The following is a 27,773-nucleotide window of genomic DNA, read 5'->3' on the forward strand; positions in this document are numbered from 1 at the left end:
ATCTATGCGGTCACACAGAGTCAGACACGACTGAAGCGACTTAGCAGCAGCAGCAGCATGTCACAGGTCCACACACTTATTACAGACAGCCAGAGAGTAAAAATGTTAGGTTTTAATGTTAGCAAAAATGCCCAGGTCACAAGGAATCTCTGAGGCATAGTCAACACTGTTTAGTTGTACTTTTTATTTTTATAAAGTTTATTCTCATCAGGAGAAGCACACAGACTATATATAACACACTCCAAAAGAAGGAAAAACAAAAGTACATTATGCATCTTTTTCTGAAAAATTAAAGTACAAAAGATACTGCCTTTTAAGTATACAATATAAAAAAAACAACAACAATATAATTTTAAAAATCATTGATACCATAACACAACACACTGGAACCCACTGGCAGCTTCTGAAAACCAAAAGGCAGCACATCTCAGGGACTCCTGACTGGAGGAGTAGTTTGTACCTGTATTTTCTTGCAAAAGAGAGGAAAACAGGATGGGCTAGGGGCAATAAAAACTCTACCGAACAGGAGAATAATTGTGTGATGGGGAGATAGGGGAGGGACTGGGCTGCAGTCCAGTGTTTAATTCTTGTATGAGTTTTTAAACACCCTTTAAACAGTCCGTTAAAATTGTAAAAACCATCCTTGGTGTGGGAGGGCATATACAAAAGAGGCCACTGGACAAATCTGGTCAGCTGTTGCAGTTTACCGATCTCCGACCACTGTTCACAGCATCTTTAATTTTTACTTTTTATAAAGTGCCTCAAAAACAAAAAACAAATGAAAAGAGCTGTCAAAATAAAAGTAAAAAAATTTTCCCCGTGATGACAAACATTCCTAAATTTACAGCGCTGTTCCCTGAGTCAGGGTTTGTTCAGACAGCACCCTCTGCAGGTTCCAGGCAGGAGGTTGTGGATTGAGCCAATAAGCAGAAGCTCACACAACCGCTGGTTAAGGATATTCCTCCCAGGTGCAGAAGGTCCTGGAGGGCTCACCAGGGCCTGAGAGTCCAGTCCCTGGAGGATCAGCTGGCAGCCTCTGATTTCAGGTGTGTATATGAGTCTACCTGATGACTGCTCACCTGATGTCCGCTCACCAAAGTTCAGTAGCTAGCTGCCTCCCCAACTTCCTCTCCCCTGCATTTCATACCCACTTCCCTCCACAACCTGCTCAGACAGCACTCCCAGGAAGCTCTAGTCCTGCTTCTCCTCTGAGATGTCCCTGTTCTACAAGGACACTAAGACCAGGTGGACAGCAGAGGACGGTCCAGTCCTGATGGAGCCATCATTAGCTTCTCACCAATCATGAGTTTTTTTAATGCTCTGGTTGCTCAAGATGTTTTCAGTTCTCAGCGTAGCCTCTGACAAGGAGAACGCAGGACCTATTTTGGGTCACTCCAACCCACACCTTCCGTGTTACTGAAGTTGATGCCCTCCGTGGCTGAGAACTCCACATGGCTGCAATGACAGCTCCCCTGCTCCCTGAGACACTAACAGCTCCCCTGAGACACTGACAGCTCCCCTGCTCCCTGCTGTCTCTAGATGCCCATCCTCTGATTGTGACCACAGACACAATTCCTTCCAAATCCTCAATGGCCCCAGCCATGTTCTAACATTTACCTTCTTTAATACAGAAAGATAGAGTAGGGAATGTGTCTACATATCGCCTTACAAACTATAGTCCTCTTAACTATAGAAGAAATAAATAGCAGAAAATTTTAAGTTCTTAGGTTCTATGTAAGTTTGTGTGTCTGTTTTATGTAACAGAAAGGGTGTCCAATGTATACTTTCTGTTAAGGATTCTCTCCATAACATCAAACATATACTGAAAGGGGGACTGTCTAGTTATACCAGTCATAAAAGAAACTGTTGTCAACAACCATCAGGCTCTAAATTATAAATTAACATAAACATATCCTATAGCATAAATTATAGTTTAATAAATTTATATTAAATACAAATATGTCCAGCTGCATGTGTGGAAAGACAACAAAGTGTAGAGTGACCTACACTTGTTTTTTTAGCAGTTCACTCTGCTGCAAGTCACCAGATATATCAGAAAAAAACAGTGTAGACCACTGTTAGAGAAATGTGCTGTATCATTATACCAAACTTGCTTTTCCATTTAATAACCATGAATTGGAGAACAGCTTCCCTCTGTTTTCCTCCTTTGGCGCCTCAAAACTGAATCAGAGAATCTGTGATCTAAGAATGTACACGCATATGTGTTTTCTCAGCCTACTGATAATAAAAGTAAACATCCTATCATGTTGGGGGAAGGGCTATTTCTAGCAAAGAAGACATTTTCAAATCTTGAAAAAGAATCAGAATGAAGCAAAATTACAAAACATCAAAATTACACAGGTAAAGCAATTAAAGAAGTACTGTCCTAGCATATTAGACAGATAAATGAAATAGAACAGAAAGAACAGAAATAGGTCCAAGTATTTAGCAATTCAGTATTTCATAAAACTTAATTACTAATCTTTGAAAAGATGGACTGTTGAATGAACTGACTAACCGTTTGGGAAAAGAGATTGAATATCTATTTCATTCCTTATGGCTAAATAAATTTCACATGGATTATAATGGATTCTAAAGATTTAAATGCAAAAACATGTGAATATTTTTATATATTTTAAGATAACAAAGGCATTAAAGCTAGAAACAATAGGTAATTGTTCTATATAAGATACTGAAATATTATTTTGGTATAGATACATAAACCAATGAAATATAGAAAGCTGAAAGACAAAGTATAAATGGGAGGAAACATTTACAACATAACTGGTGAACATAGATAGAAGTAAGGTTTTCAGAAGGGAAAGAGACACGTGTACCCCAATGTTCATCGCAGCACTGTTTATAATAGCCAGGACATGGAAGCAACCTAGATGTCCATCAGCAGATGAATGGATAAGAAAGCTGTGGTACATATACACAATGGAGTATTACTCAGCCATTAAAAAGAATACATTTGAATCAGTTCTAATGAGGTGGATGAAACTGGAGCCTATTATACAGAGTGAAGTAAGCCAGAAGGAAAAACACCAATACAGTATACTAACGCATATATATGGAGTTTAGAAAGATGGTAACAAAAAAAAAAAAAAAAAAAAAGAAGTAAGGTTTTTAACCTACAAAACTTTTTATAAATCAACACAAAAATTAGCACCTGGTGAAAATACTGTGAAATGTAATGAATAGGCACTTCCCCAAAGAAGTAAATATTAATAATCAATGAACCTATAAAATTACATTCAATCTCTTTAGTTAAAATGATATAAATTAGAAATTAAAATGAGAGAGCTTTCACCTTTCACATTACCTGGTATAAAGGTATCATTAAGCAGAGTGCATGCTAGACTTTGGCTCCACCCAATCCTGTTCTGAGTACCACCTGTACAAGGTGGAAGTATAATATTATCAGAATCACATCTCAGTTCAGTTCAGTTCAGTCGCTCAGTCGTGTCCAACTCTTTGCGACCCCATGAACCACAAGCAAAAAGCATCATAGACAAAACTACACCTCTTCTGACTAAGTCAGTTTGTAGGAATTTATCCCAGAAAGATCCATTAAGGATCAAAGATGTACAAACAGGGATCTTTATGGCAAGGCAGTTCATAATAGCAAATCTCTGGAAATAATTAATGGTATATCATCAGGGATTGGTTATCACTCATGGTCCATGCATTACAGAGTCAATAGGAAGATAAAAAAACATTTCCTGACATGCTATCTAATCCTACAATCAAGTAATAAAAAACATAAATAATCACACATTTATATGTATGCAAACAAATGACTAAAACCACAACAAGAAAAGTTTTAGTTACTTCTAAATTGCAACCATGAAATTAAAAGACGCTTACTCCTTGGAAGAAAAGTTATGTCCAACCTAGATAGCGTATTCAAAAGCAGAGACATTACTTTGCCAACAAAGATCCGTCTAGTCGAGGCTATGGTTTTTCCAGTGGTCTTGTATGGATGTGAGAGTTGGACTGTGAAGAAAGCTGAGCACCAAAGAACTGATGCTTTTGAACTGTGGTGTTGGAGAAGACTCTTGAGAGTCCCCTGGACTGCAAGGAGATCCAACCAGTCCATTCTGAAGGAGATGAGCCCTGAGATTTCTTTGGAAGGACTGATGCTAAAGCTGAAACTCCAGTACTTTGGCCACCTCATGCGAAAAGTTGACTCATTGGAAAAGACTCTGATGCTGGGAGGGGTTAGGAGCAGGAGGAGAAGGGGACGACAGAGGATGAGATGGCTGGATGGCATCACTGACCTGATGGATGTGAGTCTGAGTGAACTCTGGGATTTGGTGATGGACAGGGAGGCCTGGCGTGCTGCGATTCATGGGGTCACAAAGAGTCGGACACGACTGAGCAACTGAACTGAACTGAACTGAAATTGTAACTATATTTTACCCCTTTTCTTAAAGCTTCTATGGCGCAGTGGGTAAAGAATCTGCCTGCAATGCAGGAGATACAAGAGATGCAGATTCAATTCCTGGGTTGAGAAGATACTCTGGAAAAGGGCATGGCAACTCACTCCAGTATTCTTGCCTGAAGAACTCCATGGATAAAGGAGCCTGGCAGGCTACTTTCAAAGGGCCACAGAGGATAGGGCAGAACTGAGCGATTACACACACACACATTAGATATATATGTGTGTGTGTGTAATCAGAGTTACACACTGAAAACTTTGGAAAATCAGAGTTCTTTCTTGAGCCATTTCTATTTATTAATTCTGTCTTCATTTAACCCCGCCTGTCTAGTAGCCCCCTGTCATTCTTAGCCATCTATTTTGTCTTTGTCTCAAATCAAAGAGCCACCATTTAGAACACAGGGAGACTTGAGGACCCACAGACTCACAAGCAAAGAATGTAGATAATTTCAATCAGTCATTCCTTTCTTCAGTTTCTATATGGCAACAAATTTTACAACAAACTGTATTAATAGTTGCAAAAGATACATTAATTTGAAAACTTTTCATTTTTAACTTTAAAAATAAAGTTTATTTAAACAACAAAAAAAGACGAAAACAGCTAATTCATTTCTCTTACCTTCCCACTTCCTACCTCAGAGACCACCACTCTGTTCTCTGCATGCCTATATATATATGTGTGTGTATAAATCTAATATATATATTAGATTCCACATTTAAGTGAGATCATATGGTATTTGTATTTCTCTGTCTGCCTTATTTCACTTAGCATTATGTTCTTGAGGTCTGCCTATGTTTTCACAAGTGGAAGGTTTTAATTCATTTATATGGCTAAATAATGTCCCACTGTGTATATATGCTACATATTCTTTATCTGTTCATTAATCAATCAACACTTAGGTTATTTCTTTATCTTGGCTATTGTAAATAATGCTGCAAAGAACATGAGGGTGCATATATCTTTCAAGTTTATGCTTTTATTTTCTTTAGATGAATACTGAGAAGTGAAATTCCTGGATGATATGGTAGTTCTATTTTCAATGTTTGGAGAAATCTCTTTACTCTTTTCCATAGTTGTACCAATTTAGTGCCCACTAACAGCAAAGAAATGTTCCCTTTTCACTACATTTTCACCAACACTTGTTATTTCTAGCCTTTTTGATAATAACCATTCTAACAGGTGTAGGGTAGTAGTATCTCATTGTGGTTGGATTTGCATTTCTCTGATGATCAGTGGTGTAGAACATCTTTTCATGTGCCTACTGGCCATCTGTATGTCTTCACGGACCTATTTGCCATTTGTATGAGTGAAAAGAATCACAATTTTTCATTCTTAACTGAGTTTCAAAGTGACAGCTTCAACACCAGATCAAAACTGAAAATTCAAATCAGTCAAGATTTTCAAACATTATCAGTGAAGAGTTGTATGGCCAAGAAGGAAGTGCCCATTCATGGAACTGAAACATATTTTGGATCAGAAAAAAATAGTTTCTATTCTTTGTTTCTAAGAATGTTTTTTCTAGGTAAAATTGAAACAGATTATGATTCTCAGGGGGAATGCAGGCTAAGTCGCTCCACTTGTGTCTGACTCTTTGTGAGCCTATGGACCATAGCCCACCAGACTCCTCTGTCCATGGAGTTCTCTAAGCTAGAATACTGGAGTGATTCTCATGCCCTCCGTCAGGTGATCTTTCTGACCCAGGGATAGAACCTGCATTTCTTATGTCTCCTGCATTGGTAGGCAGGTTCTTCATCACTAGCACACTGGGAAGGGTAATAATATTTAATAGGATTTCATACCAATATGCTTAATACTTTATATTAGAATATTTTTTTAAATACTATATTTTTCAAGTTATTTACTTTTATATTTAACTTAATTTCCTCCACAAATCACTCACCATCTCCCTAAGACCACATATAGACTTAAAGAAACAAAATTCACTTAAGTACTGCTTAACTAAAAGAAAAATACCAGTGATATTTTAGAAAGTGTCAATTTTATAAGTTTAATTTTCTACTGTCTGAGATATATATATATATATAATCTCTAGCAGAAATGTTGAGGAGGGTTCAACAATTATTTGTCTGGGTCAGGGGTGAGTAGGTTCATAAGGACCAATGTTAGTTAATGAAAGTAGAACATAAGGAAGTTCACATCATGTTCTTCTATGAAAACCAATCAAGTGATACACTATATTAACAAATTGAAACATAAAAACCATATGATAAACTCAACAGATGCAGAAAAAGCTTTTAACAAAATTCAGCATCCATTTATAATTAAAAAAAAAAAAAAAAACTCTTCAAAATATGGGCATAGAAGGAACCTACCTCAACATGATAAAGGCCATATACTACAAACCTACAGCAAACATTATTTTCAATGGTGAAAAACTGAAAGCATTTCCTCAAAGATCAGGGGCAAGACAAGGGTGCCCATTCTCACCACTATTACTGAACAGTTTTGGAAGTCCTAGCCATGGAAATCAGAGAAGAAAAAGAAATAAAAGGAATCTAGATTGGAAAAGAAGTAAAACCCTCACTGTTTGCAGATTACATGATACTATACTTAGAAAACCCTGAAGATACTATCAGAAAATTACTAGAGCTAATAAGTGAATTTAGTAAAGTCACAGGATATAAAACCAATATACAGAAATCACTTGCATTCCTATACACTACCAATGAAAAAATTAGAAAGAGAAATTAGGAATCAATGCCATTTATCATAGCAACAAAAAGAATAAAATATCTAGGAATAAACCTACCTAAAGAGACAAAAGAGGTGTATACAGAAAATTATAAGACACTGGTGATAGAAATGAAAGATGACATAACCAGATAGAGAGATATTCCATGTTCCTGAATTTGGAAGAATCAATATTGTGAAAATGACTATACTACCAAAGCAACCTACAGATTCAAGGCAATCCTTACCAAATTACCAGTGGCATTTTTCACAGAACTAGAACAAAAAATTTCACAATTCGCATAGAAACACAAAAGACCCCAAATAGCCAAAGCAATCTTAAGAAATAAGAATGGAGCTGGAGGAATCAACTTCCAGATTTTAGACAATACTACAAAGCTACAGTCATCAAGGTGTATGGTACTGGCACACAACCGAAAATATAGACCAATGGAACAAGATAGAAAGGTCCAATATAAACCCATGCACTAATGGGCAACTTATCTTTGACAAAGGAGGCAATAATACACAATGGAGAAAAAAAAAATCTTTTCCATAAGCAATCCTAGGAAAACTGGACAGCTGTACATAAAAGAATGGAATTAGAACACTTCCTGACACCATACACAGAGATAAACTCAAACTGTATTAAAGAACTAAATGTAAGACCAACAAATACACATGAGAAATAAAGGATTTTTTAAAAGTAATAAGTTTTTAATTTTTTTAAAAAAAAAGAAAAAAAAAAAGACCAACAAATATAAAATTCTTAGAGGAAAACAGAGGTAGAACACTCTATAACATAAATCACAGCAAGATCCTCAATGACCCACCTCCTGGAATAAAGGAAATAAAAAAACAAACAAACAAAAAAAGTGGGACATAATTAAAAGCTTTTGCACATAATAAAGTAAATGGCAACGGGATCATACTTATCAGTAATTACCTTAAACGTAAATGGGTTGAAAGCCCCAACCAAAAGACAAAGACTGGCTGAATGGATACAAAAACAAGAACCCTACATATGTTGTCTACAAGAGACCCACCTCAAAACAGGGGACACATACAGACTGAAAGTGAAGGGCTGGAAAAAGATTTTCCATGCAAATAGGGACCAAAAGAAAGCAGGAGTCACAATACTCATATCAGATAAATTAGACTTTAAAACAAAGGCTGTGAAAAGAGACAAAGAAGGTCACTACATAATGATCAAAGGATCAATCCAAGAAGAAGATATAACAATTATAAATATATATGCACCCAACATGGGAGCACATGAGTATGTAAGACAAATGCTAACAAGTATGAAAGGAGAAATTAACAATAACACAATAAAAGTGGGAGACTTTAATACCCCACTCACACCTATGGATAGATCAACTAAACAGAAAATTAACAAGGAAACACAAACTTTAAACGATACAATAGACCAGTTAGACCTAATTGATAGCTATAGGACATTTCATCCCAAAACAATGAATTTCACCTTTTCCTCAAGCGCACATGAAAAAAAAAAAAAAAAAAAAACAGCTTACTTGAAAAAAAAAGCATTTCAATGAAATAGCAGTAAATAGAAATTATGATTCCTCTTTCTATGAAATGTCAAACATTAGGAGAAATAATATTAAAATTCCCAAATACCTCCATGATAGCAATATTCAGGAAATAGTTTATGGTAAACATTTTTAATAAACAGCAGCATAAAATAATCAGTGTTTAATATCTCTGGTGTGTGAAATACAAATGCATATATCCTCAATATAAAATAGGCTTCTTGTCATTACAATTTCATGCTTGTCTATTTGAAATGCCCATAATAACAAATCAAACATTAAGTAATACAGTGATTAAATGCATGCAGTGAAAATAAGGAAAGATAGGGCAAGATATCTGAGTAGTGCCATTAAAAAAAAAAAAAAAAAAAAGCTTTTGCACAGCAAAGGAAACTATAAACAAGGTGAAATGACAACCCTCAGAATAAGAAAAAATAATAGCAAATGAAACAACTGACAAAGGATTAATTTCAAAAATATACAAGTAGCTCATGCAACTCAATACCAGAAAAACAAACAACCCAATGTGGGAAAAAGACATTTCTAAATAGACATTTCACCAAAGAAGACATTAAGATGGTTAATAAACACATGAAAAGATGCTCAACATTGCTCATTAGAGAAAATAAAATCAAAACTACAATGAAATATCACATCAGTCACAATAGCCATCATCAAAACATCTACAAACAATAAATGCTGGAAAGGGAGCAAAGGGAACCTTCTTGCACTGTTGGTGGGAATATGAATTGATACAATGACCATGGAGGACAGTAGGGTGATTCCTTAAAAAACTAAGAATATAACTACCATATAATCAAACAATCCCACTACTGGGCATATACCCAGAGAAAACTACAAAGGAAAAAGATACATGTATTCCAACATTCATCACAGCACTATTTACAATAGCTAGGACATGAAAGCAAAATGTTATACACAGTGAGGTAAGTCAGAAAGAATAAAACAAATAGCATATGTTAATGCATAAATATGGAATCATGCACTATATGAAGAGCAGCAGTAGAGATGCAGACATAAAGAACATACTTGTGGGATGAATTGAGAGACTATCATTGAAACATACATGTTACTTACTATATGTAGAACAGAAGCCAGTGGAAAGTGGCTATTTAAAACAGGGGACCCAACCTGGTACTCTGTGACAACCTAGAGTGGTGGGATGGGGTCAGGAGTGGGAAGGAGGTTCAGGGGGGTGGAGACATGTGGAGACATATGTATACCTATGACTGATTCACACTGTTGTATGGCAGAAACCAAAACAACATTGTAGAGCAATTTTTCTCCAAATTAAAAAAAAAAAAAACTTAATATTGTTAAGATGGAAATGTTCCCAAATCGATCTACAAAGTCAACAAAATTCCTTTCATAACTCTAGCTTACGTTTTTGCATAAATTGATATTAGTCCTAAAATTCATATAATAAAAATGCAAAAGGAACTATTACAGCCAGAACAATCTTGAGTTAGAACAGAGCTGAATGCAAACTTCCCCATTTCCAAGTTTACCACAAAATGATAGTAATTAAGATTGTCTGCTGCTGCTGCTGCTAAGTCACTTCAGTCGTATCCGACTCTGTGCAACCCCATAGACGGCAGCCCACCGGCTCCCCCGTCCCTGGGATTCTCCAGGCAAGAACACTGGAGTGGGTTGCCATTTCCTTCTCCAATGCATGAAAGTGAAAAGTGAAAGTGAAGTCACTCAGTTGTATCCGACTCCTAGCAACCCCATGGACTGCAGCCTACCAGGCCCCTCCGTCCATGGGATTTTCCAGGCAAGAGTATTGGAGTGGGTTGCCATTGCCTTCTCCGTAAGATTCTCTAGTGCTGGTTTAAGGACAGATACATAGATCAATGAGATGGAAGGGAGAGTCCAGAACAAACCTTTACATTGATCTTCAACAGGGTGTTGAGATGACTGTGGATGGAATAGCTGTTTCAACAACTAATGTGTAACAACTGGATATGCCCCTGCCAAAGGCTGAAGTTGGACCTCAGCCTTATTATTATATGTAAAAATTATATGCTGAAATTTATGTGTAAAATAAATTTATATGCTCAAAGGTATATGTAAAAATTAACTCAAACTGGAACTGAAACATAAATGTATGACCTAAAGCTATAAAACTCCAGAAACAGAATGAAAACAAAAGAAAACAGAAGAGTAAAATTTTAAGATCTTGAGTAAGACAATGGTTTCTTAGATACAACACAAAACTATAGGCAAAAAAATAGAAAAACTGGAAAAATTGAACTTCTTCAAAATTAAAACTTATGTTTGGCATATGATATAATTAAAAAGTGACATACAGATGCTCATGGCAGGTTTATTCATAATAGTCAAAGAATATCCAATGTGCGGATAAATAAAAGTGTGTAGGTATATCCATACAAAGTGATATCACTTGGCAATAAAGAGGAATGAGATACAAATATATGCTATGAGAACATAACTTAAAAACATAATAAAGAAGTCAGTTACAATGAGCACATATTGTATAATTCTATTTGTATGAAATGCCCAGAATAGGCATAACTATAGAGACAGAAATAAAGATTGGTGCTTTCCTAGGGTGTATGTGAAGGGGTGGAATGTGTGAGGTGGGGAGAATGGAGAGGGACTACTGATGGGTATAGCATTTCTTTTCATGGCTAAAAAAAAGTCTTAATATTGAATTTGGTGATGGTTACACACTTTGTGAATATACGTAAAATAATTGAATTATACATTTTAATTTGTTAAACTATGTAAATGTCAATTATATAAAAAATAAGTTTAAAACTGAATTGCATTTTTATAAAATAAGAATTGAAAGATCTTCCTATGAGAAAATCCATTTGATTGAAGTGATTTTGATTAAGTCAAAAATTAAGTAATTATATTTTTTAATTAATTCATTTATTTTAATTGGAGGCTAATTACTTTACAATATTGTAATGGTTTTTGCCATATATTTACATGAATCATCATGGCTGTACATGTGTCCCCCATCCTGAACCCCTCTCCCACCTCCCTCCCCATCCTATCCCTCAGGGTTGTCCCAGTGCACCAGCTTTGAGTGCCCTGTTTTATGCATCAAACTTGGACTGGTGATCTATTTCACATATGGTAATATACATGTTTCAATGCTATTCTCTCAAATCATTCCATCTTGCCTTCTCAAACAGAGTCCAAAAGTCTGTTCTGTACATCTGTGTCTCTTTTGCTGTCTCACATATAGGTCATTGTTATCACCTTTTTAAATTCCATATATGTGCATTAATATACTGTATTGGTGTTTTTCTTTCTGACTTACTTCACTCTGTATAATAGGCTCCAGTTTCATCCTCCTCATCAGAACTGATTCAAACATGTTCTTTTTAATAGCTGAATAATATTCCATCGTGTATATGTACCACAGCTTTCTTATCCATTCATCTGCCGATGGAAATCTAGGTTGCTTCCATGTCCTAGCTATTGTAAACAGTGCTGTGATGAACACTGGGGTACATGTGTCTCTTTCAATTCTGGTTACCTCAGTGTGTATGCCCAGCAGTGGGATTGCTGGGTCATATGGCAGTTCTATTTCCAGTTTTTTAAAGAATCTCCACACTATTCTCCATAGTCGCCATATTAGTTTGCATTCCCACCAACAGTGTAAGAGGGTTCCCTTTTCTCCGCACCCTCTCTAGCATTAATTGTTTGTAGACTTTTTGATAGCAGCCATCCTAACTGGCGTGAGATGGTATTTCATTATGGTTTTGATTTGCATTTCTCTGACAATGAGTGATGTTGAGCATCTTTTCATGTGTTTGTTAGCCATCTGTATGTCTTCTTTGGAGAAATGTCTATTTAGTTCTTTGGCCCATTCTTTGATCGGGTCGTTTATTTTTCTGGTATTGAGCTGCATGAGCTGCTTATATATTTTTGAGATTAATTCTTTGTCAGTTGCTTCATTTGCTATTATTTTCTTCCATTCTGAAGGTTGTTTTTTCACCTTGCTTATAGTTTCCTTCGCTGTGCAAAAGCTTTTAAGTTTAATTAGGTCCCATTTGTTTATTTTTGCTTAGTAATTATATTTTTAAAGAGTAGCCTTCTAGGCAAATGCATGCCTACCTGTTCAGACTTGTGAAGAGAGGACTTATTTTTGAGCATAAATTTTCCCATCCTTTTAAATCTTCAGTGCTTGGGATTATGTCTGACAATAAATGACACACAATACCTGCTTGCTGACTTAAACTTCATGGAAAACAAGAAACCAGAAATTCTCACAGAAGACTTGATTTTCTCAGAGCCACAAGAAAGGGGGAGCACTGGGATGACAGCCCAGGCTTAGCAGCCTCTGCTCTGTGTTATCACTAGCTTAGATGCTGGCATCCAAGTTCCAATGCTTTACTTGGTTCTTAAGTAATTTTTCTCTTTCTCTGTCTATTCAAAACCTCACTAACTATAAAAAAAGAAGGAAGTCTGTAATTTGTAGGTGAAAAGTCACACTGAGATCATGGTTGAATTGGCAGGGGATCCCAGCAGCAGAAAGAGGCTCTTCCTCCTGCCATGTTCAGTGGCATTTTAGAAGAGGGATGGATGTGGCCAGGTTGGGGAAATCACTGAGATAAAGGAATTCATCTCATTACTCTGCCAGTGATTCTGGCTATTTAACCAAAATTGACTTGTCTTCATAAGATAAGAAAGGGCTGAGCTATAACATTTTTTTTTTTTTGAGCTATAACATTTTTAAAAGTTTCACCTACATTTTAAAATTATTACAATGGTAAATTTTGTGTCATGTGACTTTTATCTCAACTTAAAATAATTTGTATAAAAGTACACCTGATAGTGTCCTAATTCCGGGATTTTTCTCCTTTATATGTCAGCAAAATTTTACTCTTCAATCTTCTTATTTCATTTTTAAGTATTTATTTATTTGGTTGTGCTGGGTCTTAGCTGTGGCACATGGGATCTTTGGTCTTTGCTGTCACACGCGGGATCTTTAATTGAGGCGTGTGGGATCTAGTTCCCTGACCAGGGATCGAACCTGGGCCCCTTGCATTGAGATCTCAGAGTCTCAGTTTCCCAATAAATAAATTGAATTATAGTTGATCTACAATGCTGTGCTAGTTTCAGATATATAACAATGTGATTCAGTTTACATATATATATAGTTATAAATAAATGTTCTTTTTCAGATTATTTTGCCTTATAGGTTATTACAAGATATTAAGAATAGTTCCCTGTGCTGTATAGTAGGTCCTTGTTGGCTATCTATTTTATATATAGGTAGTATGTATATGTTAATCCCGAACTCCTAATTTATCCTTCTCCTTTGGTAAGTATAAGTTTGTTTTTTATATCTATGAGTCTATTTCTGCTTTGTAAATAAGTTCATTTGTATCATTTTTTTGGATCTCACATATAAGTGATATCATATGATATTTGTATTTCTCTGTCTGGCTTATTTCATTTAGTATGATAATCTCTAGGTTCATCTATGTTGCTGCAAATGATATCATTTCCTTCTTTTTTATGGCTGAGAAATACTCCATTGTATATGTATGCCACATCTTCTTTATCCATTCAGGATGTGGAGAAAAAGGAACCCTCCTACTCTGTTAGTATGTATTAATCTAACATCAGTGTTAGAATGTATTAATAAATTGGTACAGCCACTATGGAGAACAATATGGAGATCCCTTAAAAAAATACAAATTGAGCTAACATATAATTCAGGAATCCCATTCCTGAGCATATATCTGAAAAAAACTAGAACTCCAATCTATACATGCACTCCAGTGTTCATAGAAGCACTATTTACAATAGCCAAGACATGGAAGCAATCAAAATGTCTGACAGCAGATGAATCAATTTTACTGTTTAAGCAGTTGTAGTTAAATATTATTTTATTTGAAAACTAAAGTGTCATGTGTAACTGTGTATTTTTTATCTGAAAGAGAAGAAAAATGAGGACCTTGCATTCTAAATTTTAAAATATATGATCTATACTCTATAAGAAAAAAAAATGTGTGGCATTAAATTTTGGATAAAAGTGGTGAGATATTCAGGGAGTATCAAGCTTATACCATCTAGAAAAAAGATAAAGAACCCTTCCTTCCCTTTCACCCCTACCTCTCTTCTACCTCACCCAATAAAAAAAGGAAGGGGGAGAAATAAAAATGTAAAAGTTACCAACAGTAACCAAATGAGAAAAGGAGAAAAGGAGAAGCCCTTAATGGCATGAACTTAGAAAAGCGCTGGCTCATCCACAAAACAGAACTTTGAGAGTGTCACGATGAGGCCATGTCCCCACCTCCCAGAAACCTCATCTTGTGAGTCTACAAAATCCTGCCAATTCTTGCTGAAATCTTGAGAGAAGTAAAAAGGACTGTTCTTTTTCCCAATTTTGACCAAGAAGTAGTGAAAATAGTTGCTGTGGAGATGAGGGTAAAAAGAAAAACGTCAGCAATCTGGCATGACTCTGTCATGCATGTAAAGAGTTGGGGAACTGAGCGAATGCCCCAAAGTGCTCCCCAAATAGTTAACTCTCCCTTCTTCCTCTGCCAAGGAGGATTGCACACGCTCACTCAGTCATGTCTGACTCTTTGTGACCCCAAGGACTGTAGCCTGCCAGGCTCATCTGTCCATGGCATTCTCCAGGCAATAATACTGGAGTGGGTTGCCTCCTCCAGGGGATCTTCCCTTGTCTCCTGAATTGGCAGGCGGATTCTTTACCACTAGTGCCACCTAGGAAGTCCCAAGGAGGAGTGAACCCTCATATATTTATTATGTGTGATGTGGGAGAGAGGAGCCCAGTTAGTACAACACGACTCCAGCTAAACATCCCCACCTTCCCTGTGCAAAGCCTATAGTAAAACAGGCATTAAGTGAATAAATATTAATATTTTATTATTCATATCAATAATAGTATTTTATTATTAATATAAAACTACCAATATTACCCAGACAGAGGAAAGAAAAAGATTCTGATACAAGATTCAAGGAGCTATCTCTCACAGGTGTGCTAAGTCACTTCAGTCAGGTCTGACTCTTTGCAACCCCATGGACTGTAGCCCTCCAGGCTCCTCTGTCCATGGAATTCCCCATGCAAGAATACTGGAGTGGGTTGCCGTGTCCTCCTCCATGAGATCTTCCTGACCCAGGGACTGAACTCAGGTCTCTTACGTCTCCTGCATTGGCAGACTGGTTCTTTACCTCTAGCGTCATCTGGGAAGCCAGTCTGGCACAAAGAAGCAGAACACAATGAAGGGTTGCCAGCGTGGGCAAAACAATGAACTAGTAACAATGCCAAGAAGATAAAGAATCAGAATAAAAGTTGAAGGATGCAAGATGAAGAATCAGAATGGTTTGGAATTCTCAACAGCAACACTAGAAGCAAAAACGCAATAGAATAATAACTTTAAAATGTGAGGAGAAGTCATTTTTGAACTACTATTTTCTATACAGTCTAAACCATCAATCAAATTTGACAGTAAAAGCATTTTGGATGTGGAAGGTCTTTAAAATACCTATTTCCACTTCCTTATCTGGGATTCACATCCCCGTTGGCAGTCAGCTAGAGCTCTAACCGCTTTGGAGGCCACTACTACACGGCTTATCTTATCAGTGTTAAGATACCCACCACAGGTATTGATAATTACCATGAGAGATATTAAATATAGAAATATATGACTGCCTAAAGTATTTTAGAGACATGCATCGCCCTTGAAGATGAATTGTGCTGTATCTTCTTCTTATTATGTTTCTTTTTTAAAATAAATATCTATGTAGAAGATTGTGTTCTACCAAAATGATCAAGTGAATTAAAGGAGAAAAAAACATGGAATACAAAAAATATGGACTCAAAGATAGAAGAAATGTGAAAAGAAGCACAAAGCAGAATCAGAGCAAATGAATCCTTGAGAAACTGCAGCCACAAGTTGACCATAGAAAGAAAGAAAGTGAAGTCGCTCAGTCATGACCGACTCTTTGCAACCCCATGGACTGTAAGCTACCAGGCTCCACTGTCCATGGGATTTTCCAGGCAAGAGTACTCAAAAGTGGGTTGCCTTTTCCTTCTGCAGAGGATCTTCCCAACCCAGGGATCAAGCCCAGGTCTCCCTCACTGTAGCCAGATGATTTACCATCTGAGCCATCAGGGAAGTCCAAGTTGACCATAATAGTGCCCAAATTTCCAGTCCAGATTCATGTTCCCTAGTTGGTCCCTAAAGACATAAGCTGAGAATTTACCTTAAATTGTTGACATACTAGTTGCACTCCAGATTGCTGACAGAAGCAAAGGCAAACTCTCTCTGAAATAACAGACAAACAAACAAACATACTTTCACCCTGCTGCTGCTGCTGCTAAGTCACTTCAGTCGTGTCCGACTCTGTGCAACCCCATAGATGGCAGCCCACCAGGCTCTCCCGTCCCTGGGATTCTCCAGGCAAGAACACTGGAGTGGGTTGCCATTTCCTTCTCCAGTGCATGAAAGTGAAAAGTGAAAGTGAAGTCGCTCAGTCGTGTCCGACCCTCAGCGACCCCATGGACTGCAGCCTACCAGGCTCCTCTGTCCATGGGATTTTCCAGGCAAGAGTACTGGAGTGGGGTGCCATTGCCTTCTCCTGGGCCTCAACTAATTTCCATAAATAACTTTTCAAGGACAAGGACTGGCTCACAGTCCAGTGTAACTAAGTACAACTAAAAAAGCCAGGCACTGTAACACTCAGACAATATAAGTATATAATCAAGACTTTATAAGGTGGAATTAACACAGTAAAACCATATATATATATATATATATATATATTTAGTTTTGAAGAAATACAAAATAAAGAATCTATAAGGAACAGGAGATTTTTTTAAAGTAACTGTGTCTGGAGTCTGTAGGACCCTTTGGGTACAAGGCTTTGTTAGGAAGGATTCCATAATCATAGCTAAGATTTATCTCAATGAAAGCTAAAACAGCAGAGTCAGCAAAGGGAAATGACACATTGCAATGAAGGAAGAAAGATTGGAAGAAACATGTTGACTTTTAGGAAGATTTTTTTTCCCCTAGGTATTTCCGTGATGATTTTTTTTTTTTTCATCTATTTATTTTTGGCTGCACTGGGTCTTTGTTGCTACCTGAAAGCTTTCTCCAGTTGCTACAAGCTGAGGCTGCTCTCTAGTTGAGGTCCACTGGCTTCTCATATCAGCACTGGCTCTAGCTCACACAAGCTGGTAATTGTGGTGCATGGGTTTAGTTGTCCTTCCTCCCCATCCCCAGGTGGAATCTTCCCAGACTAAGGATCAAACTCATGTCCCCTGCACTGGCAGATGGATTCTTAACCACTGGAAAACCAGGGATGTTGATAATTTTAACATTTTTTTTAAAAAATCATGAAAAGCAGGCTAGTTAACTTTAAGATGACTCAAAGGTGGGAAGGACTGTAGCAGTGCTAAAAGGTGGCTTAGAGATGGATGGAAAAACCTCATCTTATCTCCCATAATCATTATCTAAGGAAACATTGTAATCTTAGTAAAAAGCAAAACAGATTCTGTAGCCTCTGTTTAGACAACAATGGCTATTTCCTTGGCTATTTGCAGTAAAATTAAGTCCTGTGGTTAACAAATAAAGTGAAAGTCGCTCAGTCCTGTCCGACTCTTTGCAACCCCATGGACTGTACAGTCCGTGGAATTCTCCAGGCCAGAGTACTGGAGTGGGGAGCCTTTCCCTTCTCCAGGGGATCTTCCCAACCCAGGGATAGAACCCAGGTCTCCCGCATAGCAGGCAGATTCTTTACCAGCTGAGTCACAAGGGAAGCCCTAACAAATAAAACCATAATAAAAATCCTTCACTTGAGTTAAAAATTTAGTGGTAAAAATAAATGGAAGAGAATGTTTCAGTGGAAAAGTCTGAGGGGTCCCACTGGAGTCTAAATGCCTCTTATTAACGTTTTTTTCTCCATGGCAACTTTAATCTAACACCCTATATATTTTATTTTATTGATTATATTTTGGTTCAGCAATGGTAGGCAGAGTTACCAGGGCAGCCAGGGTTTGAAGCTGTTTTACGGGAAGATTCTAAAGAGGGCTAACAGGAAAAAAAAAAGGGGGGGGGGGGAGGAGAGAGAACCAGGTAGGAGTTTTTAAACCATTTTAAAGACTACAGAGAAAGATGAAACTTTATTTAATTAAACGTCAGAACCGCTTGTGGTTAAGAGGGAAGCAAGTTTAACTCATTGTCAAGAACCTTGTAATAATTAAAGCCATCAGACAACGGATCGGTTGGACAGGCTGGGCTCACCCAAAGGTGAGCTGTGAAATCTGATGTTCGCTTATGTCAGGAGACCACCTGGGACGACGACGTGGGCCTTCTGACCACCAGTCAGCAGGAGCGTCTTGGGCTGGTGATTAGAAATAGACCACACTGTGACGAAGATTCTCTTCTCAAAAATTGCACCGCAAATGGGCGTGACCCTGAGTGCCTGTTGGTCCTTGGAAGAATCACGCAGCAGGCAGAACAGGTGGCCAGAGGGTCCAGTTGTTGGCCATGCCCCCTTTTTGCATATGAAGCCCCCTCGTCTGGGCTTTCTGCGCCCGGGGAGTTGGAACCGAGCGCCCACCTGGCTCCCTTCCCTGCTCCCCTCCGGCCTCCTGCCTTTCAGGCCGACCCCGGGAGCCTGGTTCCGGAGAGCTCTGGCCGCCGATCCTCTGCGCTGGGCGCTGGGGGCGCACCGGGCACACGGGGCGCACGGGCGGCAGGGCGGGCCTGGGGCAGCGGGGCGCGGCAGCTGGGAGGAAGTTCAGGGCCTGCCAGGGCGCGTTAAGGAAGTTGCCCAAAATAAGGAAGCGTCGTGCACTGGGCGACTGAGGTGACTCCGGCGATTGGAGCAGCGAGGAGGAGCGGGTGGCTCGGCATTGTGCCCGAATTGCCCCCGCGATCTCGCCCGTCCGGTTCTCGGAGCCCCGCGCCCCGCCCTCGCCTCACCTGGCACAGGTAGGTGGGGCCGCGCGATCCCTCCGCTTTGGCTGCAGGGCTTGGGAAGGCGGCATGGGAGGGGAGAAGGCGCCGAGAGAGGGAAAGATGCGGCCCTTCCTCCTTGGCCCGCACAAGACCTGTGCCCCCAAGCACACCCGGGCAGGTACGCTCAGGGCCTTCCTGCTTTGAAAATCGGAGGGAACGTTTGATAAAATATTTCGATTGAGAGTTAGTCGGTTGTGCCAGCTTTTCTCCTAAACCTAGTTAGTGTCTCCTGGGCTCCGGTTTCTGTACGGGAAGCCAGGGGCGGGGCCTGGGGGCCTGGGGGCTGTGCGATGGGGCCCCCAAACTCCAGGTGCTGCCGCGTGCGCAGCAAGTGCGGAAGCTGCTGGGTCCTGGAAGACTAGCTGGAATCCTCAGGCACAAGAAACTCGATGTCGGGTCTCGGAAAGAACATATTTTCGTTTGGCCATTTACAGAAGTCACTGGAAAATTCCACTGAATTTATGGAAGTGACTCAATGTAGAGATGTTCGTACGCATGCAAAGGTTTTATTTATACTTTTACTACAGAAAGAGCAGTTGCATAAAAACATGAGAGTTTCTGAACCTTTACTAAAATGTAGCATGATTGCCTTTTTTTTTCTTCCTTCACATTCTCATGGTAAAATAACTTAATTAGCCAGTGAATGACTTGAAGAGCAGGAAAGTTTGGTGTAGTAAAATGCGATGATTTTGAGTTAAAGATTTTTTTGCACTATGGCAGTATGGCTTTAAAGGGCTTCCCCTGTGGCTCAGCAGTAAAGAATCTGCCTGCAATGCAGGAGTCTCAGATTGGATCCCTGTATTAGGAAGATCCCCCGGAGTAGCAAATGGGGTCTTCAGTATTCTTGTCTGAAGACTCCCCATGGACAGAGGAGCCTGAAAGGCTACATTTCATGGGGTCGCAGAGTCAGACACGACTGAAGCGACTTCACGCATGCGTGCACGGCTTCAAAACTTTAAACCTAACCTACATAATGATACAAAGGCGATTCATTTTTTGGTTTGTTTGGATATCAAGAACTAAAAAGACAACCACTGGAGAAGTTAGAGTTTGAATCTTTGGCCGTTTGCAATGCAGTTGCTTGGCAAATAGACTCCTTCATTGTGCAGTATATTCACAGGAACCAACCCAAGACACTCCTGTTGACTGGTGACCAGCTGGCCCTTACCATCTTGCCAGGTGGCCTTTGGAAACCGGATTGCAGATTATTTTAATGAGTTTGCCTGACTCCATCAAAGATTCCCATTGACCCAAATAAAACTGTTGGCTGGAGTTGTTCTTTTTCTTAAACCCTAGAGGTAGTTCTGCTGCTGCTAAGTCACTTCAGTCGTGTTCGACTCTGTGCCATCCCATAGACGTCAGCCCACCAGGCTCCCCCGCCCCTGGGATTCTCCAGGCAAGAACACCCAAGTGGGTTGCCATTTCCTTAGAGGTAGTTCAGTGTGTAGTTAAAAGACTTGGAGATAGCTCACATCTGAATCTTTGTGTTAAAAAAAAAAAAAACGGGGGGGGGGGGGATGATAGAGAATTCCTGAAAGAAATGGAATTGATTCTAGTATGTGTTTTCTTTGTTGTAGTAAAAACAAATTCATTGCTGTTACTCAGGCAATATTTTCATTAGATGCAACTAAATTCGTTGATGTGCACACCTCTCTCCTGTCCCCGGATAACCAAAACAATGAATTTCACCTTTTTCTCAAGTGCACATGGAACCTTCTCCAGGATAGATCACATCCTGGGCCATAAATCTAGCCTTGGTAAATTCAAAAAAATTGAAATCATTCCAAGCATCTTTTCTGACCACAATGCAGTAAGATTAGATCCCAATTACAGGAAAAAAAACTATTAAAAATGGCAACATATGGAGGCTGAACAACAAATGCTGAATAACCAACAAATCACAGAAGAAATCAAAAAAGAAATCAAAATATGCATAGAAACGAATGAAAATGAAAACACAACAACCCAAAACCTGTGGGATACTGTAAAAGCAGTGCTAAGGGCCAAGATCATAGCAATACAGGCATACCTCAAGAAACAAGAAACAAGTCAAATAAATAACCTTACTCTACACCTAAAGCAACTAGAAAAGGAAGAAATGAAGAACCCCAGGGTTAGTAGAAGGAAAGAAATCTTAAAAATTAGGGCAGAAATAGATGCAAAAGAAAAGAGACCATAGCAAAAATCAACAAAGCCAAAAGCTGGTTTTTTGAAAGGATAAATAAAATTGACAAACCATTAGCCAGACTCATCAAGAAACAAAGGGAGAAAAATCAAATCAATAAAATTAGAAACGAAAATGGAGAGATCACAACAGACAACACAGAAATACAAAGGATCATAAGAGACTACTATCAGCAATTATATGTCTTTGAACTAAAAGATTTAAATACGTGTAAAGTATTAGATGTTTTAAGTGAAAAATCTTGTCTACTAAAATTATTTTATCAAATTGTTTTGTTTTATCTACACTGAACTTTTGCTTTGAGCTGTTTAGAGAAATGTTGCAGTAAGATAGAAACTTTATATTTCTTTATTTTACTTTTATATAAATAAAAATTTATTCTTTGTATTTAGAGTGCTTCAATATGTAGGATTTTAGGAATCATCTAAATAACTATAATGTTCTTAATGTTTTAATCCAGAAATAAAAATAAGGTGTTTATTTTATTTTATTTTATTTTTACAAGATATTTTTGTTGTTTATTAGACTTGTTTGTATTTGTGTGATTTTGGTGAGTTAATCAACAATTTTCATTATCTTTTTTTAAATATAAATTTATGTATTAGCTCTTTACCTTTCCTGAGGGCTAAAATTGTCAGAAAGTTCATTTTATTGCTAGATTTGCGTTTCAGAAACCATTCACCTTAGCCTTTTTTAGGTTTGTATTTATTGTTCTAAGTGCAGGTTTGATTTCTCTGTTTTTAAATCAAAGACTTCTTAATAGAATGTAACTTATGCAGCACATAGCACATCCATAATCATTATCCAAAACCCTGTGCCAAGATGATGTTTTGGAATTCAAGATTTCTCAGAATTTAGAATTCAAATTTAGAATATGAGTTTCAGCCTTGAGAAATCCATTTCTCAGAATTTAGAAAGGTGTGCAATGCAAACTGACGCCATATACGGCACACCACTCCGACAGCCTGGGCAGCCTCCTGTAATCCCACGTGTTAATATTTCTGCACCAATAGTGTGAAAAGTCTCACTAAGTGGAATAAAGAGAGGCTACAAATACTGTGTGCCAGTTCAGGGCAAGTGTTGTCACTTATGAGGTTCCCTACAAAACTCACCCAAAACCTTGTTTTTCAGAGCTTTGTGGAATTAGGGCTAAGGAACTGAGACGGTGTTAGACTTCATGGAGCTACTGTTTGGTTTTGAAAGCAAATTGCATTTCTGTTGCCCAACAAGTCATACTTTCCAGTAATTAGACAAATAGTTCCCCCGCCTTTACAGAAAGTTTGAAATAGCAAGACTTCCCTGAATTTTCAATGATAATTAAAATACAGATCCTCTGAGTGAGAATAGGATGTTTCATCCTTTCTTAGAGACTTTTCAACAGCAAAGTTTCTGCCACTCTGATTCTAAAAAAAAAATGCAAGAGTTACTTAAAGAGGAGGTATTATCACCCTTCACAACTACAGCCTGTCTTTGGAAGAAATATTGCTTCCTGTTCACTTTGTTCTATCTGTCTCCGTTATCTGTGCCTAAGGAATGGCCCAGTATTTTGTACAATCTAAGCTACTGTTTGCTTTCTCAGCCTTCCACCATATAGATTTTTTTCTGATTCCCTAAGTCACCCCCTGCCCCGCCCCACAATTTCTTCCACTTCTGGACTAATTTAGCAGCAGCAGAGTGGAGAGAAAATTAGGAACTTAGGCCAGTGAGTGAAATTTTTAAAAAAACGTATATACGCTGAACATTGCTTTTCTTTTAAAGCAACTGAAATCAAAAGACAGAGTCTTAAAGAGAGACTGGAATTAAATTGCTTGACTTAGTTATGTCTCACCATCTTACCTTTTACTTTGGAACTGAACAAGTTGGGTTTGTTTTTTCATTCAGGAAAAAAAAGAGACTTTTTTTTCCCTTTCTCTTTAAAAGTGGGTGAAAAAGAGAGGAATTGTAGGAAGATTAAAAAAAAAAACTCAGCTGATTGGATTTTAAAGGGACGGTTTTATTCATTCATTGTGGCTTTGCATCAGCAGGAATATTTTCTATTAGCTTAGAATTTTTTCTGGCAAAATGTTAGCTTGTATCAATTTGATTTTTTTCTTTTAAGAATTAATTATGTAAGTTTTGCCCTATGAATCCTGAAAGGTGGTTAAATTGAAATCTTAAATATAGTCAAATTTAGCCACTGCCAAAGACACCAATAGAAGGAAGAATATTTAGTTTCTATTACAGTAGGTTTAACAAATCAAAAAGGACTCTCTCTTGATTCTTTTGTTTCTGGGAAATTATGTATCTATTTGTGGTGGCTGCTAAAGGCTGAAGATAGGAAGAGAAAGGTGAGGATGATGTAACACCTCAGTTACCAAGGGAAGTGTACTGAAAACTTATGATGGACGGTTTCTGGTAAGTAGCTTTCTGTGTCCTGAGGGTACCTGGCTCTGAAACTGGAATTCTAGCTTCTGTTGCTGGAGAAGGCAGTACCTCTCAGTGCTGTGCTAGAGCCCTGGAGGGGAGCACAGATTTGAGAGGACATTGGGCTTCCAGATTGGCACACTGTGTGTGAGGTATTTGATCTGAGCAGAGGCTGGGCAGACTGCAGGATTGACAAGGAGAGTGTAGGGCTGATATCACGTAAGTGAGGCTTAGGCCTGGATACAGTCAGTGGGGCAGTGTGAAAGGATGGAAGAGGGCTGAGCACCAAATTTTAGAAAAAGTCACAATTTAAACATTGGTTTCTTTAGTTATACTCAGTGAGGCTACAAAGAGCATTTGAATATGCAACAATTAACCTTCTCCTTTCCCACTCCGTCTTCTGTCTTAAATGCTAAATCTTCATGCTGTGCTAGTCAGTCTGACAATTTATTAAATCTATCCATTTCTGTTCAGCTGTCATGGAAATGTTTTGGTGCAACCAGAGTTAATCTTTTTATTTAATTTCAATATATAACAATACCTTCCCATCCTCTAGTACTGGTCCCCAAAAGCAATCTTTTAATATTTTTAGCTATTTCTTCTAGAATTTTCCTTCTTATTTCCTGATGCTGTGTTCACTTGCTTTTTATATATATATCAGTTTAGACAATGCTGATTTCCTATTCTGAGAAGTAAGGACATGGCAGTCCTAGGATAATTATTATTATTACCCAAGATAATCTTTCTGTGTGCTTCCCCAGTCGATGGCTCAAGGGGTAAAGAATCCGCCTGCAATGCAGGAGACACAGGAGACATGGGTTCAAACCCTGGGTCGGGAAGATCCCCTGGAGGGGGAAATGGCAACCCACTTCAGTATTCTTGCCTGGAAAATTCCATAAATAAAGGAGCCTGGCAGGCTACAGTCCGAGGGGTCACAAAGACTCAGACCCTGCTGAACACATGATGAATGGATGGCTGGAACCTTAGCTGGTATTTACCTTGAGATTTTGTTTACTAATAGAGCATGTTGTATAGTATAGTTCTATTTTCTTTCTTGAACCTCAAACTGTTTTTCATGGGGTAAATTCTTGTTTCATTTTTGTGTTTTCTCAGTTGGTCCTGTGCCTGCGGTGGTTCGCTCCCCAATTCTCTGACATGAAGCTAAACCGCATCCCCCACTCCCAACTCGGACTCAATTTCTTACTGAGTCAAATATGTCAAGCACTCTATAAGTTCCATTTCTTTCTTTTTCTGGAAACCCCTGCCTCTTTGCATCAGTCTGACAGTTTCTTTTCAGTCTTGCTACTCACCTATTAATAACTGAAGTATATTTGGGGGTGTTGGTTAGCTAAATATATTTTCTGCAAGTTGCTGTCCTGTACGCATTTTGGAGTCTTAACTCTTATCAACATTCATGTACTTTTTAAATCCATTGTCATAATTGTTGAAAACATTTCCCCCAAATTTTTGATTTCTATGGTTATTTGCTTATTTGTGTAATTTATTACTTTTTGTAGTTTTTGGAATTTTTATACTTTCTCAGCTCGGGGCATATTCTGAATCATGCTTAGTGAAAGATTATTCTTAGCTCCAATTTAGCGGTTAGCATCTATATTTTAAATCAGTCTCAGTGTCACCTCTGTATTTGCTCTGACCCTGATGTTTTATTATTTGATTAATGGGAATATGTACTTTCCTGGGAATGGGGACTCCACAGATTTTAAAAATCAGATGACTGGCCTCAATTCTCTTGATTTCTGAAGTGGGTGCTATGCAGTTTTAAATGGTATTTCCTAGGAAGCTTTCCTTGCTTAACGTTTCCTTGTTTCCTTATTCTTAGACAGAATAAAGCTGAGTAAGCAGGATCATTGTCCTGGGCTTGCTCATGGCGTTTGTACAGGTGGTGTGCATGGTCAGGGCACATGTCACTGAACTCTCACACCCCTGTGATCGTGGGATACACTGGTTCTTGGAGCATCTTGTATACCGGGGCTCCCCAGGTCTATTTTGGGGAAAAGCGGGTAACCTGCTGCCCCTTTACAAGATCCTCAGGCTTTGCTTAGACGGAGGCAGAATGCTAAGTTTATTTTCATCTCAAACACTAAGAGTATTGGAATCACTTGATTGCCCTAATGCTTCAGTCACTGAATATTTTTTATCAACAGTGGTTGAGAGTACGGGGCCTGAAGTCTCATCGGGTTCAAATCCCACTGTTTTCAAGCTACTCTTTCAGTCTTTGTAGATGGAAGGATTACAGGGGATTTCCTTGTGGTGCATGGTGGAGACAACATATGCAGTAATCGTACCTGGCCTGTGGTTAGAACTGGCATAACGGTCACAGTCTTTCCCAGGTGGGTAGCTCTGGGAGTCTGCCCTGCAGTCTTGGCTGGGACTAATAATAGCAGTCCCAAATAGGTCACAGATGAGTAAGTACTGTCTCTGAAGCTTTTTTCTCTGACCTCCAAGATGGGAGAACTTTCTATCATTTTCTTTTTGAAAGGTGTTGACTTGCATAACTGATGTCTGAGTACATACCCATTGGCGAAGAATTCAGATATGACAGGTGACACTGGAACCCTCATTGACCACCACCCTTTGCCCCAGCCCACCCCAACTCAGGGAGGGCAGCTTGATGTACAGTGTTCTAATCTAGCATCCTGTGCATTCATGTGTGTATATATATGTGTGTATTTTTAGAAGATATAGTGTGTGTGTGTGTCTTCTTAATACCAGTGTCATCCTGCAACTAACTTTTTTAATCAACAGGCTTGGGGGAGCTCTTCCTATCAGTGATCCTTGTGTCTTATTCCAGAGCAGAAAATATGATTACTTATTGACAGACATTTAGGATTTTTCTCTAATTTTTGATATTATATACAAAGCTGCAGGGAATGCACTTTTTCTTTCATCTGTTCCCTCTCTTTTACCCTTTTCATTGCACTTCATGGAACTGACAAGTTGATCATTTGCTCAAGAAAGATCTTCAGCCCTGTCCATCCTGTTTTTCAGTCCAACTATTGAGTCATTTGTATTTTAGCAAATAGGTGGGCAAGCAAGGAAGGAAGGTAGTTAATTCTTTTATTTTTTAAGTGATACTTTAGGCTCTTCCAGATACTTGTTTTTGTTACTGCTTCCAGCATGGACATTCTCTTCTTGCTTCGTGAGCTCTATCTCCTTTGACACCTACTCATTTGTTTGCCCATTTGGTTCCTTACCTTTGTGGGGTTAGCTTTCTTGTTGTGCTAGGATGTGTGCTGGTCTTGTTTCAGAGATGGCTTTGGAGTTAGTTTTTAAGGCTGTGTATGTTGCATGGCCCTCTTTTTACCTGTCACCCATGAGGTGGGTCTGGAGAAGGGAATGGCAATCCACTCCAGTATTCTTGCCTGGAGAATCCCAAAGACAGAGAAGCCTGGCGGGCTACAGTTCGTGGCAAAGCAAAGAGTCGGACACGACTGAGCGATTAACGCACACACACACATGAGATGGGAGGAGTGTG

General features: G+C 38.6%; 1 protein-coding gene across 1 annotated transcript in view; it reads left to right on the plus strand.

The window, feature by feature from the left end:
* The first annotated feature begins 19,501 nt into the window (after positions 1–19,501).
* Positions 19,502–27,773, plus strand: part of SYK (spleen associated tyrosine kinase) — a 107,698-nt gene continuing 99,426 nt past the window's right edge. Inside the window, exon 1 of the mRNA XM_070375229.1 lies at positions 19,502–19,662. The gene's annotated coding sequence lies outside the window, so the exon portion shown is untranslated. The remainder of the gene's footprint in view (positions 19,663–27,773) is intronic.

This window comes from Bos mutus, chromosome 8 (genome assembly GCF_027580195.1).
Source record: "Bos mutus isolate GX-2022 chromosome 8, NWIPB_WYAK_1.1, whole genome shotgun sequence".
Classification (NCBI taxonomy): domain Eukaryota; kingdom Metazoa; phylum Chordata; class Mammalia; order Artiodactyla; family Bovidae; genus Bos; species Bos mutus.